We start from the raw sequence: 16,015 nt of genomic DNA, 5'->3' as shown, positions 1-16,015 counted from the left end.
TTATTAAATCAAAGGGCAAATTCTACACATGGTGACTAATCAATGCCAATTTAGTGGTGCGCCGAAGGAAGATCCAAATGAACATCTACGTACCTTTAATAGGATCTGCACACTATTTAAAATCCGAGAAGTGGAGGATGAACAGATATATCTCATGTTATTTCCCTGGACTTTAAAGGGAGAAGCCAAAGATTGGTTGGAATCGTTACCTGAAGGGGCGATTGATACATGGGATGTTTTAGTTGACAAATTTCTTAAACAATTCTTTCCTGCATCTAAAGCCGTAAGACTTCAAGCAGAAATTGTTACGTTCACACAAAAGCCAAATGAAACTCTATATGAGGCGTGGACAAGATATGGAAAGTTGTTAAGAGGATGTCCGCAACATGGTTTAGACACCTGTCAAATAGTACAAATATTCTACCAAGGATGCGACATCACTACAAGGAAAGACATAGATATAGCAGCGGGTGGTTCTATTATGAAGAAAACCGAAACTGATGCTTACAAAATTATTGATAACACTGCTTCCCACTCACATGAGTGGCACCAAGAAAAAGATATCATTAGATCATCTAAAGCAGCTAGAGCCGATTCTAGCCATGACTTAGATTCCATTTCCGCAAAGATAGATGCTGTGGAGAGACGAATGGAAAAGATGACTAAGGATATTCACTCAATACGAATTAGTTGTGAGCAGTGTGGAGGACCACATTTGACAAAAGATTGTCTCAGTATTGAATTAACAATGGAACAAAGAGAGAATATTTCATACATAAACCAAAGGCCTGGAAATAATTATCAGAATAATTATCAACCTCCAAGACCGATTTACAATCAAAACCAGAATTATAACCGAAATATTCCATACAACAACCAACAAGGTCCTAGCAATCAACAAGTATCCAATAATACTTATAATCAGCAAAGACCTAATTTTCAAAACAAACCACCACAACAAACTGATGATAAAAAGCCGAATTTAGAAGATATGATGACGAAGCTAGTTGAAACTCAAACGCAGTTTTTCACATCTCAAAAACAAACCAATGAACAAAATGCTCAAGCATTTAGAAATCAACAAGCTTCTATTCAAAATCTGGAACAAGAAGTAAGTAACCTAGCAAGGTTGATAGGTGAAAGAAAACCGGGAAGTCTACCTAGTGATACAAACGCTAACCCCCGGAATGAAACAGCTAAAGCCATTACCACAAGAAGTGGAACAACACTTAAACCACCTGAAATACCTGTAACTTCTGATGAAACTATTCCTACTCCACAAGAACCACAACCTGATCAAGATAAGGAAAAAGAACCGGTAGTTGAAAAGGTTAATGAAGATAACACAGTTAAGGATAAACCTTATGTTAAACCATACCAACCACCACTTCCTTACCCGAGTAAAATGAAGAAAGAAAAACTTGAAGCCGAGCAATCCAAATTCTTGGATATGTTTAAACAGATAAATGTAAATCTTCCTTTCATTGATGTGATTTCAGGAATGCCAAGGTATGCTAAAATCTTGAAAGATCTAATCACGAATAGAAAGAAAATGGAAGAACTCTCGGCTGTTACTATGAATGCTAATTGTTCAGCAGTGCTGTTGAATAAGATACCAGAAAAACTATCTGATCCAGGAAGTTTCACAATTCCATGTTTTCTGGGTAGTCTTAGTTCAATAGAAGCATTGGCAGACTTAGGTGCTAGTATAAATCTAATGCCGTATTCACTATACGCTAAACTAGACCTTGGAGAACTGAAACCAACAAGAATAAGTATACAACTAGCCGATAGATCAATAAAATATCCTAGAGGGATAATGGAGAACATGCTAGTTAAAGTTGGTACTTTAGTATTTCCAGTAGATTTTGTTGTTTTGGACATGGAAGAAGATTCTCAAGTTCCTCTCATATTAGGAAGACCATTCTTAAACACGGCTAAAGCAATGATAGACGTGTTCGGTAAGAAACTGACCCTAAGTATAGAGGATGAGAGTGTTACCTTTTCAGTTGATAGAGCAATGCAACAACCACAATCTGCAGATGATACATGTTATTATATTCAAACTATAGATGCACATGCAGAATTATTAGAAGAATTTCCAGAATTACAAGGAACAGGAGAATGTTCTTTAGGAGAAGGTAATGAACCAATTGATGAAGCTGAAATGTTAGCTACACTTATAGCTAATGGATATGAACCAACAACAGAAGAAATTCAAATGCTAAAAGAAGAAGACAGATATCGATATAAATCATCGATAGAAGAACCTCCGAAATTAGAGTTAAAGCCACTTCCAAACCATTTGGAATACGCTTATTTACATGGTGAATCTGAATTACCTGTAATAATATCGTCTTCTCTTACTGAAAATGAGAAATCACAACTCATTTCTGTGTTAAAAGCTCATAAACCAGCCATTGCATGGAAGATTCATGATATTAAAGGAATAAGTCCTTCGTATTGCACACATAAAATCCTTATGGAAGAAGGTCATAAAACGTATGTGAAACGCCAACGAAGACTAAATCCTAATATGCAAGATGTAGTTAAGAAAGAGATTATTAAACTGCTAGATGCAGGTTTGATATATCCAATTTCTGATAGTCCATGGGTAAGCCCAGTTCAATGCGTACCTAAGAAGGGTGGCATGACTGTCATTACAAATGAGAAAAATGAGCTTATTCCTACTAGGACTGTAACAGGATGGCGTGTATGTATTGATTATAGAAAATTAAATGACGCCACCAGAAAAGATCACTTTCCCTTACCTTTCATAGATCAAATGTTGGAAAGATTAGCCGGAAATAGTTACTATTGTTTTCTAGATGGATTTTCCGGATATTTTCAAATTCCAATAGCACCCGAGGACCAAGAGAAAACCACATTCACGTGCCCTTATGGTACTTTTGCTTACAAACGCATGCCATTTGGACTTTGTAACGCCCCTGCAACCTTTCAAAGGTGTATGATGGCGATTTTTCATGACATGATAGAAGAATGCATGGAAGTATTCATGGATGACTTTTCAGTCTTCGGTGATACATTTAAATCATGTCTAATTAATCTGGAACGAATGCTAATTAGATGCGAAAAATCAAATCTAGTACTTAATTGGGAGAAATGCCATTTCATGGTTAAAGAAGGCATCGTTCTTGGACATAAAATTTCAAAAGAAGGAATTGAAGTGGATAGAGCTAAAGTAGATGTAATTGCTAAACTTCCACATCCCACAAATGTTAGAGGAGTTAGGAGTTTTCTAGGGCATGCCGGTTTTTACCGACGTTTTATAAAAGATTTTTCTAAAATTGCCACTCCTATGAATAAACTCCTAGAAAAGGATGCGCCATTCATCTTTTCAGATGAATGTATCAAATCTTTTAATATTCTTAAAGAAAAACTCACTAATGCGCCGATCATGATAACACCAAATTGGAATCTACCATTTGAACTAATGTGCGATGCAAGTGATTTTGCAATGGGAGCCGTTTTAGGACAAAGGATTGAAAAACGATTTCAACCTATATATTATGCTAGTAAGACATTACAAGGAGCACAAACAAACTATACAACTACTGAAAAAGAACTCCTTGCTATTGTCTTTGCTTTTGACAAATTTCGATCATATCTCGTTCTAGCAAAAACGGTGGTCTATACCGACCATTCTGCTCTTAGATACCTATTTTCAAAACAAGATGCTAAACCAAGATTAATCCGTTGGATCTTACTCTTACAAGAGTTTGATATTGAAATCCGAGATAAAAAGGGAGCAGAAAATCTCGCCGCTGATCATCTTTCTCGTCTTGAAAATCCCGAATTAGAAGTTCTAAATGAATCAGCCATACAAGACAACTTTCCTGATGAATATCTATTGAAGATAGATTATAAAGAAATCCCATGGTTTGCAGACTATGCAAACTACTTAGTTTGTGGATTCCTTGAAAAAGGATTATCGTACCAAAGACGAAAGAAATTCTTCAGTGATATAAAACACTATTTCTGGGAAGATCCACATCTGTTTAAAAGTTGTCCCGATGGAATAATACGCCGATGTGTATTTGGAGATGAAGCTAGTAAAATTTTAAACCATTGTCACACAGGACCAACAGGAGGGCATTATGGGCCTCAACTAACAGCAAGAAAAGTTTATGAAGCTGGATTCTATTGGCCTACAATTTACAAAGACGCACACCTTCTTTGCAAATCCTGTGATGCATGTCAAAGGGCCGGAAAAATAAGTCAACGTGATGAAATGCCACAAAATGTCATCCAAGTATGTGAAGTATTTGACATTTGGGGTATTGACTTTATGGGTCCATTTCCAAAATCTCATAATAATCTATATATACTCGTAGCCATTGATTATGTATCTAAATGGGCGGAAGCACAAGCTCTCCCAACTAACGATGCACGAGTTGTAGTCAACTTTTTAAAACGTCTTTTTGCAAGGTTTGGAACACCGAAAGCTTTAATAAGTGATCGGGGTACTCATTTCTGTAATAATCAACTTGAGAAAGTTCTTAAAAGATATGGAGTAACTCATAAAATCTCCATCGCATATCATCCACAAACAAGTGGACAAGTTGAAAATACCAACCGAGCTTTAAAACGTATTCTAGAGAAAACCGTAGGATCAAATTCAAAGGAATGGTCCATTAAATTGGAGGATGCACTCTGGGCTTTTAGAACAGCCTACAAAACTCCAATTGGAACCACACCTTTTAGACTTGTTTATGGAAAAACATGTCATCTTCCAGTAGAAATTGAACACAAAGCATTTTGGGCTTTGAAAACATGTAATCTTGATTTACATGAAGCTGGACGTCTACGATTAAGTCAACTAAACGAATTAGAAGAATTAAGACATGAAGCATACGAAAATTCATTAATCTATAAAGAAAGAACGAAGAAATGGCATGATAAAAAAATCAGAAGTTCAAAAGAATTTAAAGAAGGAGACAGAGTTCTTCTTTTCAATTCACGATTCAAGCTATTTCCTGGAAAATTGAAATCAAGATGGTCTGGACCATTCATAGTCAAAAGAGTTTTCCCATACGGAACGATAGAATTGATAAATTCAAATGGGATTGAATTTAAAGTTAATGGTCACAGAGTTAAACATTACATACATGGTCCGATGGAAGTCGACAACGAAGTTAATCACAATTTCGACACCACAGCTAACTAAGTGTGGGGAGAATCAAGTCTTTAAAGGATAATATATATTTCTGTTAGAGTTAGATTGTCTGTTTTCGTGTAGTTCTCGAAAATGGAACACGTATGGTCTTTCCCTAGCAGACCCTAAAGAACTAGTCTTCTCCCCCCATTCTGAATTTTTATTTTTTTAGGTTTTTACGAAATGAAGACTGCCTGTGAACTAAACCATGGTCTAATGCTACACGCTTTGATCACTAAACGTAATAATGACATACTACCGAGCGAATTAGTATCAGTAATCAGAGAAAGAATGGACGGAGTTAGAAAAGAATCCAGATGCGAAGATAATAAGTTACAATTTGGTAAAGGAAAATCAAAATCCGCAGCGAAAAGAAGAGCACGACACCTAGAACGATGTCACAAATGCGGAAAATGGTCACATGGAGGTAAATGTTCAAATAGTCAAACCTATTCAAATACCGAATTTGTTACTTTATGCAGAGACGGACCGTTCATATGTTTAGAAGAAAAGACACTGAATGCTCGAGGTTACGCCTATGTAGCCATGGAAAATCAATTAAACCGACTATCTTATGAATATAATAGATCATATAACTAAGAAATCTATTTCACAGGTATGTCTGTACAGTTTTTATTTTTATTTTTATTTTTAACCTTTTGAAAATAAACGCTAATTTGTTCGCTAAAAAGTATTAAATTGGTATTGAATAAAATTAGGTTTGGCGACCGAAATTATTGATATCATTCAAAAATTTATTACATCACTGCGAAATTTAACGTTTATTCTTAAGGTATAAATATCTTTAATCAATCAACCCAAAATGTTTTAAAAATTCGTCATAAGTTAAATTAGGTCTTGGAACCGAAATTACTTTACCGAAAAGAGGGGCGCATATTTTTGATAATATTTGATTGATTAAAGTGGGATAAAAAGACAAAAAGATTTTTAATTTTATTTTTACCATGTTTTTAAAATTAATATTTAAATCTTAAAATTAATATTGTAAATTTTGTAAAAAAAAAATATATTTAAAATTGTAAATATTTGAAAAATTAATATAAGTTTGGTATGAATTTATAATATGAATTTTTAAATTAAGTTTGGTGTGAATTTTTAATTTTTAAATTTGAATTTTATATTTAAGTTGTGTGAATTTAAAAACAAAAATTTACTTTATCTCATTAAGTTAAGAATATGATTTTTAAAATTCGTCGTAAGTTGAAGACTAGGTCTTTGAACCGAAATTGCTTTACCCAAGGGAGGGACGAGAACTTTTATTATCATTATTTTTAATCTTATTAATTTAAAGTATGCCAAAAACATTAAAAAACCCAAAAATCTTAGCTTTTAAAACAATCGCTACAAAAAGACAAATTTTAAAATTTTGTCGAGGGACGGACTAGGGCATCGTCCCGAAACGACCTCGTCTTAAAAAGAAACAAAATTTTTAAAATTTTATTAAATTTTATGTTTTAAAAGTATAAGGTTTTTATAATTAAAAAAAAAAAAAAAAAAAATACCTGGAAAATACCCCCATGCGACTCGCATGGGGGAAAGGCTTAAATCATGCGACTCGTATGGGAGCCAAAAACTGGTCAGGTTCAAAAAACTCAGTCGGCCTGTTTCTTTCTCACAATACACACACATACACGAACTTACTCCAAAACCCTCTCAAAAATTCATCATTTTTCACCAAATTTCTTGCAAAACTTCACAACAATTATGCCTAGATTCAGTAGTCTCAACCCCTTCAGGAGAAAGGTAAAGATTTCACCCCTAATCTCTTTAAATTCGAATTTTTGTGTTCTTGAGCTAGAAATTTTATATTTTGATTTTGTTAATTTTAGGTGTAATTAGAGCTAAATTGTTGTTATATTATGCATGTATATCCTAGATAGAAGCTATTTAACATGAATTGAAGCTAAAAACTTCAAATTTTTAAGAATCTAGGGTTTGTGTTCTTGAGCAATTTGGGGCTTTTTGATATAAACAGGTTATGGCCGATTTTTGTCATGAATTGTTGCTAAATTAAGTAGTGTAACATGTTTAGGTAGTTAATTGATCCAAACTTTGAGCCTAAACATGTTTTTGAGAATTAAAGTGGACTTTTTAAGTCTAAAAATTCATGAACTTGGATAATTTGATATAAAGGCCATTTGAAACTTGTTTCATTGCTAGTAGTGATTATTTTGGCATGTTATTTGAGATAAATGCTTATGAACTTGATGTACATTTTTCGTATATGCTTATTTGACAAAGTGTAGAATTGACAAAAATATGAAAATGAGCACTAGTTTGATTTGAATGCCATGTAACAAGTGTTTAATTGCTATAATGATTATTGTTGACATGTTTAAGAGTTTAAATGTGATAAAACATTGTACACATTTTCGTATGTAAAAGTGTAGAATTGTTATTGTTAAGAAAATGTGTATAAAATGTGTTATGAATTGAACATGTCATCATAATTGTTTCAAGTTATTATTTTGCTAACACTAATGCATATTTGGATGCACAAATTTTGTGTTTAATGTGTTTTGCAGAGAAATACAGATACGGACGGTGCATCATCGTCCAGACAACCAGAGCCCGAACCGGAAATGTTTCATGAACAAGAACAACATATGCAACAAGAAGAAGAAGAACATGAGGAGCAACATATTCCTTATCACGATCAAGATCAATTATTCATGAATCAGTTTCGTCAATTCGATCCACATCAAATGATTCTGAGCTTAGACATTAATGAAGATCAGTTACATCCAAATCTGAGATTTGATCGATGTTGGATAGAGTATCCAGATTATCAAAAGAACATGCACATTCTCTACTTTAAGGTTGTTGAAATGCCAAGGGCAATTGACTGGGTACCTTTGGAAACAGTTGACCTTGCCGAACCGATTCGGCAATTATTGGTGCAAAGGTATGGTAATTCTCAGTTTAATGATTGGATGCGCCTATTTTCCATTCGTAGAACCATATATAGGGAATGGTGTATAGAATTACTTAGTACTATTAAGTTAAACAGTGATGTTAGGTGGATAGATGATAGAAGCTTTATTAGATTTCTGTTAGGTGGACGCATGTACAGAATGTCCATGATAGATTTAGCCAGGGCCTTACAGATTTACACCCCTGCTGAACTTTTGAGCCCCGACTGTAATAGCCTGATTGCCCAAGGAGAAAGGATAGATAGAGAATTTGATATTAACGCCGTCTGGAGGCGTATGTCCCACTTTAATGAATTTCACGCCAGTGGAAATCATACATACTTAGATATAGATAGAGCTGAACTCCGGGTGATTCATAGATTCTTAGCAAACACAATTACACAAAGGGGTAAGAATAAAGAGAAATTGACCGTAAACGATTTGTTCTACCTCAAGTGTATTAGAGACCCGAGGAGTTTCGTTAACATTCCCTATTGTGTTGGTTATTATCTCGCTAATGTAGTTTCGGGGATGAAATCGGGGAGTATTATAGGTGGTGGTATTTTCATTACTCTCATTGGAGAGTATTTAGGTGTGGATAAGCACCAAGGGGGTCTAATGAACGAAATAGAGGACGAAGGTGAAACTATAAGTTCAAACCTTTATCACGGTGCAAGGGTATTATTGATGAGACGTGGTCGGGTATATCGATACGAGGGACCTCAGCGACAGGTAGAAAGAGGTTCGGATGACGAAATGGAAGAGGCGAACAACATTATAGGAGTTGTTCGGGAGACTGCTCTTGATTTAGGCGTTCGTATGGAGGATGAATACATGACGAACTATGATAGGCATATGCAGTACGAGGCATGGCAACGTCGGAATGACTACGAGCATTCCCGGCAACGAGAGCATGGCCGATGGGATTATCATCAGCGCCAAATTATAAGCCAGTTGCAGCCTGGCGAGATGTATTATCCGACCCGACCCGCATACTATCCCGCACATCAGCCAGAAATGAGACCACCCTATGATTCATATGATTATGACGCAGCATACCAGTTCACCTATCAACAGCCATGGAACCCTGATCCGAACATGAATTGGGATCCTTATCCTAATTATCCTCCTAACCCACCTCCTGATCAGTAGAGATAAGTTGGTAATTTATATTTTTATTATTTTAAACACTTAACATTTTAATTACATTTATGTAATGTTTGATATTTCTATTATTATTGTGTATTAATATTTTTCTTATAATTTGAAAGTGGGATGCCAAAGTTCCATTTCAAATTACATGTATGATTATATTTGTATTGTATGTATTTTATGTTATGCACAAAACAGGATAAAACAACGCGTTTTCAAAGACTGGCATTAAGTTCAGCAAAAGCAAGTAATTTTGACGACAAGATGCAAAATATATGTGAAATAACAACAAGACGGAATGAACAAATGATGTGCACCATTTATCATTCAGCAAACAAACGCCAATATATTTGGAAACTTTGGTAAAAATTTAATCATTTTCACACAAATCACCCTCAATAATTTAAATTGTTACTGATTTCTTGCAAATGAGGGCATTGCAAGATCTTAAGTGTGGGAAGGGGTTAAATTCTTTCGGATTTTAAAATTTTTTACTTTATACACTTGGTTACCATTAAAAATACTAGTAAAGCAGTAGTTGTATTAGAATCTAGTGCTCTCTGATAAAAAAGAACAGCCCTAGTCTTATATACTGACTACCCAATTCTAGTAAAATTTTTCAATTAAATGAATTCAAATCATGTTTATACATATTTATGAACGATAAAACTAGGTTTTAACACCGAAATTATTGTTACCTCGGAAAGGACATAAATTGAGAAACAAACTAAAATGTTAAAATTCATTTAAAATGGAATAGAGGACGATAAAAAGGAAAATAAAATCCAAGTGTGGGAAAATTTACCAAGTTATTTTAAACATATGTCACATATATCTGTAACCAATAACTGAAAATACTTTTGCTTTGAACTAAACTAAACTGTTTTACCCAATAAAAGAAAAGAAGAGATGGATCTACACGATGAATCAATTCCATCATTAAAAGGAAGTAAAGTCTTCCTAAAAAGAAACGCGCTTCTTGATTTAGGTCATGAAGTTGTCGTCCAGACCAGCTGTAGGTTGACGAAAAATCTAGAAAAGTCATCACTAAAATCAGCAGGAAATCCACGGACCTCAGCATTAAACAGGGTCGCCAAGTGGTCAGATTTATCCTAACCATGAGAAGGATTTATCTCGTACAATGGGGGGGCACCATGCAAATTAGCTGGATAAGACTAATGAATCAGATCCCCAGAAAGGATAATCTCCTTAAAGATTAAAAATCAGCTTTTAAGACTGATATTACTCAATCCTAGAGATTGACCTTAAAGATTGAGAATTCAAACTCATGGAATTCAATGATATCTAAACTCGAGCTTAAACGAGAAAATATTTTGATGAAAATTACAAACCGATTTGTTTTCTGAAAACCCTATTTTCAATGCGTTCATTACCATTGAACGTAAAATCCTAGGAATTCACCTGGAATTCATTAGGTCACCTGAACTAAATCGGGTGTCAACCGTAAGAACGGTGGTTGCATAGCATGGTCGAAGACAGGACCTTGTGCCAGACCGAAAAATTATAAGGGTGAGCTTTACTATTGCTCCTACCAAGGATAGTAATTGCGTCCGACATGTTATAGACCATAATCAAAAGCGTGTCACGGGACATTGCCTTAAACAGTTGCTTGTTCAACGCTTTCCTTTACAACCGGACGGTAGTTTGCCGAAAGGTAATATACGGAACAAGTAAACTGGACGTGTTGCTTTCCTAATACAAGGTTAGCAAGTGGGTGACACAAAACCGCAAGTTTGAGCTAAAATTTTCAAATCTGAAACCCACCAAACCCACAAAAATATTTTGCAAACACCGGTAAAGGGTTATCCCGGAAAACTTATCTAGGGTAAAAACTAGATTTAATTTTCAAAAGATCAAATGTTTTCATAAAGATCCAATTTCCTTAATGGATCTAAATTTTTATAGTCATGTGGGACTGTAAACCACATCGTTACTACCATTGTTCATACCGCCGTATTGAAGTCACTGATGTACAAAGTGTGAAGAATAAAGAAGTGATTCAAGTGTTTCAAGACTGTATTGCTTGAGGACAAGCAACGCTCAAGTGTGGGGATATTGATAAGGCTAAAAAGGAACATATATTTTATAGCATTATTCCCCAAGAAAGACAAGATTTTAGTTGGTATTGTTCGATTTACAAGCAATATTCGTTTAAATATTAAAAAGTGAAGACAAAAGGCAGATTCGACAAATTAAAGACGGAAAGGTCCAAAAAGCTAAAAAGTACAAGATTCAATCAAAAAGGTTCAAATTATTGATGAGGAACGTCTCAAAATGACAAGAGTACAAGTTACAAGACGCAAAGTACGCGATTTAAAATAATACGCGAGGACGTTCGAAAATCCGGAACCGGGACCTGAGCCTAGAAGAAACGCCCGACGCAACGGACCAAAAATATCTACTCAACTATGCATATAAATATAATATAATATATAAATAATTATTAAAATTATTTATATATTTATATTATTTATTTATTATGTCGGCAAGCAATCAGACAAAAGATCATGAGCTGGAATCTCTTGCCATGCGACTCGCATGGCTGGAAGGGGAAACTCATGCGAGTCGCATGATCCCCTTTTCCAGGCCACATTCTATTTAAAGCGACTTCTGGCATCCGTTTTCTTTACAACAAAATATCTATCTCTCTCTCAATATATACGTAATATATATATATATATATAATTTATATTTTAATTTTAATTTTAATTTTAATTTTAAATCCTAATAATAAGGGTATGTTAGCGAATGTTGTAAGGGTGTAAGTCGAAATTCTGTCCGTGTAACGCTACGCTATTTTTAATCATTGTAAGTTATGTTCAACCTTTTTATATTAATGTCTCGTAGCTAAGTTATTATTATGCTTATTTAAAACGAAGTAATCATGATGTTGGGCTAATTACTAAAATTGGGTAATTGGGCTTTGTACCATAATTGGGGTTTGGACAAAAGAACGACACTTGTGGAAATTAGACTATGGGCTATTAATGGGCTTTATATTTGTTTAACTAAATGAAAGTTTGTTAATGTTAATATAAAGATTTACAATTGGGCGTCCCTATAAATTACCATATACACTCAATCGGACACGATGGGCGGGGTATTTATATGTACGAATAATCGTTCATTTAACCGGACACGGGAATGGATTAATAGCCACTAGAATAATTAAAACAGGGGTGAAATTACATTCAAGGGTAATTGGTGTAATTGTTAACAAAGTAGTAAAACCTTGGTTTACACGCAGTCGATAACCTGGTGTATTCATTAAACAAAGTATTAAAACCTTGTTACAATTCGAATCCCCAATTAGTTGGAATATTTAACTTCGGGTATAATAATAATTTGATGAGGACACTCGCACTTTATATTTATGACTGATGGACTGTTATGGACAAAAACCAGACGGACATATTAAATAATCCAGGACAAAGGACAATTAACCCATGGGCATAAAACTAAAATCAACACGTCAAACATCATGATTACGGAAGTTTAAATAAGCATAATTCTTTTATTTCATATTTAATTTCCTTTATTTTATATTTAATTGCACTTCTTATTATCGCACTTTTATTTATTGTTATTTAATTGCACTTTTAATTATCGTACTTTTTAATTATCGCAATTATATTTTATCGCATTTTTATTATCGTTATTTACTTTACGCTTTAATTTAAGTCTTGTATTTATTTTATATTTTACATTAGGTTTTAACTGCGACTAAAATCTTAAAATCGACAAACCGGTCATTAAACGGTAAAAACCCCCCTTTATAATAATAATATTACTTATATATATATTTGTATTTTTATAAAAGTAAACTAATATAGCGTTGAGCTTTGTTTAAAGATTTCCCTGTGGAACGAACCGGACTTACTAAAAACTACACTACTGTACGATTAGGTACACTGCCTATAAGTGTTGTAGCAAGGTTTAAGTATATCCATTCTATAAATAAATAAATATCTTGTGTAAAATTGTATCGTATTTAATAGTTTTTCCTAGTAAAATATAAACTATTTTATATACTACCCCGCTGCACATCAATTATGATTTGATAATATATAGGTTAAACCTATAACTCACCAACATTTTTGTTGACGTTTTAAGCATGTTTATTCTCAGGTGATTATTAAGAGCTTCCGCTGTTGCATACTAAAATAAGGACAAGATTTGGAGTCCATGCTTGTATGATATTATGTAAAAACTGCATTCAAGAAACTTATTTTTGATGTAATATATTCTTATTGTAAACCATTATGTAATGGTCGTGTGTAAACGGTATATTTTAGATTATCATTATTTGATAATCTACATAATGCTTTTTAAACCTTTATCGATAAAATAAAGGTTATGGTTGTTTTAAAAATGAATGCAGTCTTTGAAAAACGTCTCATATAGAGGTCAAAACCTCGCGACGAAATCAATTAATATATAACGTTTATAATCAATATGAACGGGACATTTCAGTTGGTATCCGAGCGTTGGTCTTAGAGAACTAGAAAATTGCATTAGTGTGTCTTACCGAGTTTGTTAGGATGCATTAGTGAGTCTGGACTTCGACCGTGTTTTCTTCAAAAACTATTGCTTAACATTTTTTTGTTGGAAACTATATATTATTAACATGTAAATATTATGTGATATATTAATCTCTTAACGTGTTTGATATTGTGTGATAGATTTCTAACTCTAGTAAAAATCTCATTAATTCACCTAATAATAATGAAGAGTCGAATATATTTTGGGAAGATTCACAAATTCCCGAAGAGGAACCGGAAGAGGAGGAACCAGAAGAGGAGGAATCGGAAGAGGAGGAACCAGAAGAAGAAGAGGTTCCGGAGGAAGAAATATTGATACATATAGTAAATTGATTAAATAAAAGAAAATCCTCAACCAACGGACCAAAGTTAATAATGGTCAATGGTGTTTCCGCCGAGGAAGAAAAATATTGGGAAGATTATCAATTTTCCGATGAATCGGTTCCCGATGAGGATTCCGATGATGTTATAGAAATTACCTCGACCCAATTTAATAAAGCGAAAGAAAATAATAAGGGAAAAGGTATAAAAATAGAGAAACCCGATTCCAACCCCGATGAACTTTATATGTATCGGCAACATCCGTATTTCCTAAAATGTAACAATGACCCGGGAACCTCTAAACCACCAGGTTTTTCTAAACCATTATGGAAAACGACGGCTCGTATTAGAGGAACACCATATATTCCTAGAAAATTAGGAAAACGAACCAAGTCCAAAGAAGAAGAAACCAGTGATTCAGATTAGAGGGTTGTAATTATGTTGTGTATTATATGTATTGTAGTGTGCTTGTACTTTTATGTTCTATGTAAAAATTGCTTGTATTGTTTGTTAATTATCTTTTACGAATCTAATCCTTGTCTATTTTATAGTATAAAAACAAAATGGACGTTAAGGGTAGACAACCGAATATTTTAGAAGACCTACCAGAGGATATGATTGAGGAAATCTTGTCTAAAGTCGGTCAGAATTCATCAGCACATTTAGTTATGGCGAAATTAACTTGTCAAACATTTGAAAGACTTTCCAGAAATGCCTTAGTTTATAAAAGGCTTTCCTTTGATAGGTGGGGTATATCACATTGGGGAGACCGTAAGTTACGCCGTGTTTTCTTTAAAGCATTAAATGCGGGGAACCCAAATGCAATTTTACGCTACGGGTTAAGAACCTATTTTGACTCAACATATCCCAACATAGGATTTCGTGAATTAGAAAGAGCTTCTAACATGCAACATAAAGAAGCATGTTATGCTTAAAGGTTAGTGATGTTCGCTTCTTACCAAAGTGAGAAAAAGAACATCGGATTGTAACTTTTAAATAAAACCTTCCCATAAGTGACGGATTCAGTAGTTGGGGTGAGAAACAAGGTTTTTAGATTACTACGGGGCTGTTGGACATTACGAAACCCTCGTCCTTTTGACGATATTACAACATGCTGCCTAGCCAATGGTCATAACAGTTATTTTCCACAAGACCAAGGATGGGAAGTCATCTTAGTAAAACCAGAATGCATGACTTGTTTCTGGACTTATGAATTACGTGTCTTTATTTCCTTTGCTGAACAACTTGCGTATTAACTAGATTTATCTTCAAAACTGTCCTGTATCAATGTGTACTATATTTCATGTTATATGTAATATAGTGAGGTTGTAAGTTTGAAAAATATTTATATGTGATATATTATTATAATCAGTTTTTCATATGGAATTGTAGTAGTTGAATTGTATATTAGCTACTAAGTATGAACTTAACGGGTGGGTAGTACCCGAATTTAAACTTATAAAACGCTAATATGAAGAAAAAGCTTTTATAAATGAGTTCATATTATGCTAAGAAATACTATTGACTACTCTTAATATTCTGTATGATTAACTCGATTTAGTTGGCTATTTTGAAGGAAATGGCACCGACTACTCGACACACCATGAATATGAGCGAAGAGGAATTTCGTACCTTTCTTGCTGTAAACATAGCCGCAGTATAGGCTGCGCTACATACCAACAATAACTCTGAATCTAGCAATGCAGCTAACAGCGCAAGAAATCGTGTAGGATGCTCCTACAAAGAATTCACTGCCTGCAAACCTTTGGAATTTGATGGAACCGAAGGACCAATTGGATTGAAACGGTGGACCGAGAAAGTCGAATCGGTGTTTGCCATAAGTAAGTGTACTGAAGAGGACAAAGTTAAGT

Source organism: Rutidosis leptorrhynchoides, chromosome 5 (genome assembly GCF_046630445.1).
Source record: "Rutidosis leptorrhynchoides isolate AG116_Rl617_1_P2 chromosome 5, CSIRO_AGI_Rlap_v1, whole genome shotgun sequence".
Classification (NCBI taxonomy): Eukaryota; Viridiplantae; Streptophyta; class Magnoliopsida; order Asterales; family Asteraceae; genus Rutidosis; species Rutidosis leptorrhynchoides.
Note: the sequence above shows the minus strand (reverse complement) of the source record.